Consider the following 6,000-nt stretch of genomic DNA (forward strand, 5'->3'; position numbering starts at 1 on the left):
AGTATGTTTAACTCTGTCTTAATTCTCATTTAGATGATTAGTCATGTATTCCTCATTTATTTGGGAGTTTGGGGATTTTTGGGGGGTTCCACTCTGTTCAGTTTATCTTTCAGATTTCTTTATAGTGCTGAATTGGTTATCATAAATACTTTGTTTATTCTTGTCATAGAAAGTTTTTATTTCCCCACTGAATAAGATAGAGAGTTCTGCTGCATATAAGAATCTTGGTTGGAAATCGTTTTAAGAACTTATAAAATCTCATTCCAGGCCCTTCTTTTGTTTATAATGTCTGAGTTGAGGAGTCAGAAGTGAGACTTGTTGATTTGCCTGTAAATGTGACCTGTTGTTTCTCTTTTGCATCTTTTAATATTCTTTTCATATTTCTGCATTAGTCATTTTGATTATGTTTCTTGGAGAACTTTTCTTATGAACAAGTTTATCTGGGGCTCCTGTATGTGGATATCTAGGAGGAAAAACTGGTTGTGGTAGATCTCAGCTTCCAGGCTCCTGGGATACACTGCGGTAGCACAATTATGGGTATTGGCAAATTGTGTTTCTGTGACTGGTGTAATGCAGAGTTATAAACAGGAGATTTCAGTAATTGGGATTTAGTCTGGGTGAAACTTTGGAATTGTTTGGTGGGTGTTTGAGACAGGTTTCACCTTCACTGCTTTAACTATGAAATACCTGGTATCTGCCCTGGTATGCAGATCCTCCCATGTAGCTTCCAGTAACAATGGGAAATTTCTCCCTTGGGATCCAGATCCTGAATGACCCAGGCAAAATTTTCTTTGTGTTTATTTCAGTTTCTCTGGTTCAGGCACCTTCTTGGAATTTTCTGGTCAGCTGCTAGGGTTTCCTATCTCCTATCTCCTGGTGTTGGAAGCATGCTGGATATTGGGGTACTTTTGCAGGGAGGAAGTGCGGCCACATAAGCCTATGCTTTCCCTGGTCATAGGAATGCAGCAGATGGCCACCCTCTCAGGTAGCACTGAGCACACACTTTCCAGGCTGCAGGAACTCAGCTGGCAGCCACTTTTCCTGGTGCCACTGGTGATACTTTCCCAGGCCACAAGAACACAGAGGTGCACTGGAGGTCTCTTATCTGGCAGGACAAGTGCTTGCATTCCCTGGTGGCAGGGAGTGCTGCTGCAGTCACTTTATCCACAAGCCATTTTCTGTGCCCCAAATTTTTCCCCTTGAAGTAATTTCTGGACTTGCTTTTGCTGATTCTCTTTCCCTACTGACTTTTTGTCTGTTAAAATCAGTCCTCCTGTCCAATCCACAGATTACTCCAAGTCAATTCTTTATTTTTTAATGTCTTTATCCATAGCCACTCAACACCATCTCCTTTGTCTATGCTGCCCCTCCCCTTCATTGCCTTTAAGTATTAAGATGTGATGAGCTTATTCAATATGCCAGCCAAATTGGGCACACAATTGAAAATTGAAAATAATGGTCAGAAGTAAATACGTGGTAATAAATATTTTTAATTAGGGGGTCCGTGTTTAGGGACACTTCATAGTTTAAACTTTGGTGTCAGAGAGTCTCAGGTTCAATGTATAGGTGTGTCATTTACTAAAATTTACCACAGGCCAGTTGCTTGGGATTCATTTTCCTCTTTGGAGGAAAATTGTATTTTTCCTACTGGTTACTTGTAAATAGAAAGTTAATATATATAGAATTCCTGACACATATTTGGAGCTCAGTGTCAAGTGGCTATTGTTATTTAAGATGACAGCATGTTGATTTTAGGAAGCTTGTCAAACTTTGCTGTTTTCTAAAAAATGATTATGTTATTTCTTTTCATCCCCCACTCTTACAAAAATGCCTCTGTGCAATGAAAGGGAAATTTCATAAATAAGCTTTTAAATTGATAATATTAATTTATTCCTAAAACTAATGGGCTATTACTATGATTCTTATTCTAGAAAAAGAAATTTTAAGCAGTCAATGCTAATTTCTCAGAAACTCAAATTGTTGGAATTTCTAGTTTATTACCAAATGCTCTGAAACCTGTTGTTTTCCTCACTAATTTGGTGTCAAAACTGGCAACAGTGTTTATTAAACTTATCCTAAACCCTGACTTTTCCTAGAACTAGTTCTTTAATGGTACATGTAGTAATTTAAGTATTTGCCAATTTTTAGTTTTGAGAAGAAAAGCAAAGTTCAGAATATCTAATTTACCCACAATTCCAAAATGCCAAGCCATTTAATTTGGAAAATGTGCTAAAAAATGAATAATGAAACAATGAACTGAGATACCAACCTTAAGTCCTCAGGTGTCCAGAATTAATTTAAATTCCCCTGTTTCAAATGGATTTTTTAAAACTACCATCTCAGGAGTTTCTAATTGGCAGGTGAATTAGTAAATCTGTGAAAAGTTCTATAGTTTCACCTGACATCATTAAATACAGTGGATACAGCCAAATAGGATGAAATGTGCCAGACCTGTTGCTAGAAGCATGTAGAAGAGCCAGGCTTCACACACAAAATGTAAAATTTGTGAGATTGGAAAAAAGCAAGCTATTCTGATCATTAGAAAACATTTACTACAAAGCAGAATGATTATACTGACCTTGTAGTTTATGGGTTAGAGAGCATGTTCCACTGAAAACCTCAATTCATTTCTGCTCACCTATTTTCTTTTCCTTCTGTAATACAGAATCGTCTCACCTGCGACTTTGAGTCTAGTTTCTATGACTGGGAGCCATTTCTCACAGAAGATTGCCACTGGGGGGTGGTAAGTGATTGAGCAATGGAGAACACCATTTTCCAAAAATCGATCACATAGCAAACACAAAACCATAGTAAGTCATCTTCCTCTTTTGAAAAATTAATTTTAATTCTTTTATGTTGTAGAATAAAGATACTGTGTATTTTCATTTCTCTCTATAGACTATATAAATGTGACCATGGTTCATCTTGTCTTGAACTCTCTTCCCCAACTTAATAGTTTGTGGTTAATTGTGTTTCTAAGAAGAAGCATGTTTTTAAAAATGAAAATTTTTTGTTTTCTTAAAAGTTTGGATTGAAGGCTTAAAGAGGAAGAAAAGTTTTCTGATAATTTCCTCTTTTACTCAGGAATCCTGTTTAGTAGACTTGTTTTTTTTTGTGAGCATTTTTTTTTTTTTTTGCAAAACAGAAAAGTAGTCTAATCTCTCTGACAACAGAAAGCAGAGAGTTAGCACTATCTATAAAATAAATCTGAAAATATTTTAATGCTTTTTAATCACACTTGAGACTTCTTTATCACAAACAATTGAACTTCTTCCTCATATATTTTGAGCCAGTATTATAATTTTTACATTTACTCTGAAATTTGAAGACCTATAACTACATGTAGCACTCCAAAAGTGGTTTGTGAAATGCAAAGAAAAACAGACTTTTTTTCTTTTTCTCTTTGCTTACTTTTTTAAGGCATCTGATACTGTTGCTCATATACTGTAGTTTCATATTAACTTTGTGATCACACACCTGTACAGTAGATCCTCTTTCAAGCTCAGTGAGCATTATCCCACTTGTTTCTATTTTGAAACTTCCAAAGAAATATGCCAAAAGTAAATGTGGACAATATTTTAATTACAGTCATTGGAAATTGGGAATTGTGGATTATTATGAAAGAATAGGGAGAGAAACTGACCATACATTGGTTATACTTATAAACACAGTTCATTCTTTAATAGCATGTGATTGTTGCTTCTTGTGCCAGTCTCATTTTTTTCTGTAAGATTTTGTGGCAGAATGGTTTAAGTTTAAGGTTTAAAAGAAAGGAGAATATCAATAGTTAGAACTAGATGGAAAATTAGCTCATATGATGTTTTGTTCAATTTTCTTTGTTCAAACCCATTATTGAGTACACAGCAGAGACTAGACCTGAGCGTGGAAGCTATGGTAGATGAAGCAGATGAGTAAGATTTGCCCTAGGGTATGATAATTCTTTACAGGGCATGGAGAGTGATTAAAATGGATTTGAGATGCCTTACTGAGGGAGATGAGTCCTGAACTGAGCACTGACTGATGGGAAATGTAATGCAGCCAGGAAGGCAGATGTAAGGAATTAAGGGGAGATGGTGGGGAACATGGTCTAATTAGTGGAAACATACTGAAAGTGGATGGGAGAGCTGTGTGCAGTTCTGTGTGAGATGCATATGATGAGACATGGAGTATAAAAATAAATGCAGAGGTGCCTAGGAATTTGAAATTTGCTTGTAGTATAATGGAGAACTGATTCCTCAGATTAAAGCATGTAACCAATCATATTTGTTCTGAAAACAAAAGATCAAAGAGGAGGGGGTAGAAAATATATGGATGTTCTGAAGAACTGTCAGTGAAATAATGAAGACAGCAATTCCACAGAGGAAGTTGGGAATCTATACTCTAGTGGTCTGATGGGACATTTATCCTTACAGGGTCATGAAGAGCATGGGAAGCCCTGGATTAAGTCATGGCATCAACACTGCACACAAAGTGCTTCAATGTTTTTAGCTAGAAAATAAGGAAAAATGAAAGTACTTCCATGTAGGATTATGAGAATTAGATAAAAATCATACTAAAGATTTTTTGTATAGTAAGAGTTCAATAAACATGAATAGATTTTGTCCATTTCAGTAGGAATGCTAGGAATCTCATTAAGTACCACAAGGAGAAAACACTTAAAATTCACCTTTAGGCACTTGCCATCTTATTATTTATGTTTTGTGATAAAGAAAAGTTTAATATGGCCCCTGTATTAAATATTGAAAAGCCTAGTCATCTTTTCCTGATACAAATAATGTTGAAAGATAATATAAAGGATAATATTAGGAGGAGCTGTTATCATTCAAAGTAAGAGAGACAAATTGCAGTCTTTCTTAATTTATAAATGGCCCAGGAAAAATTTGTTTGTTTGTGTTTGTTTTTGGTAATGGAAATTAAACCCATGGTGCTTAACCATTTATCTATACCCTCAGCCCCATTTCAATTTTTATTTTTTTATTTTTTTTTCCCTTCATAAACCCTTTTATTTTTATTTTTATTTTTATTTTTTTTATTTTTTTTACGTTTACATAGGGTAATGATGTTTATTTTATTTTTCCCCTCACCCCCACCCCTCCCACCCCTCCCACCCCTCTTTTCCCTCTACACAGTCCTTCTTTCCTTCATTCTTACCGCTCTCCTTAGCCTAACTCTAAACCTAACCCTAAACCTAATGCTAGCCCCTCCCACCCCCCATTATATGTCCTCATCCGCTTATCAGCGAGATCATTCGTCCTTTAGTTTTTTGAGATTGGCTTATCTCACTTAGCATGATATTCTCCAATTTCGACCATTTGCCTACAAATGCCATAATTTTATCATTCTTCATTGCGGAGTAATATTCCATTGTATAAATATGCCACAGTTTCTTTATCCGTTCATCAACTGAAGGGCATCTAGGTTGGTTCCACAATCTGGCTATGGTGAATTGAGCAGCAATGAACATTGATGTGGCTGTATCTCTGTAGTATGCTGATTTTAAGTCCTTTGGGTATAGGCCAAGGAGTGGAATAGCTGGGTTAAATGGTGTTTCCATTCCAAGCTTTCTGAGGAATCTCCACACTGCTTTCCAGAGTGGCTGCACTAATTTGCATCCCCACCAGCAATGTATGAGTGTTCCTTTTTCACCACATCCTCGCCAACACCTATTGTTGCTTGTATTCTTGATAATCGCCATTCTAATTGGGGTGAGATGAAATCTTAGGGTAGTTTTGATTTGCATTTCCCTTATTACTAGGGATGTTGAACATTTTTTCATATATCTGGTGATTACTTGTACATCTTCTTCTGTGAAGTGTCTGTTCATTTCCTTAGCCCATTTGTTTATTGGATTATTTGTATTCTTCGTGTAGAGTTTTTTGAGTTCTTTATAGATTCTGGAAATTAGTGCTCTATCTGAGGTATGGTTGGCAAAGATATTCTCCCACTCTGTAGGCTCTCTCTTCACATTTCTGATAGTTTCCTTTGCTGAGAGAAAGCTTT

The sequence above is a fragment of the Sciurus carolinensis genome, chromosome 12 (genome assembly GCF_902686445.1).
Source record: "Sciurus carolinensis chromosome 12, mSciCar1.2, whole genome shotgun sequence".
In the NCBI taxonomy this organism is placed as follows: Eukaryota; Metazoa; Chordata; class Mammalia; order Rodentia; family Sciuridae; genus Sciurus; species Sciurus carolinensis.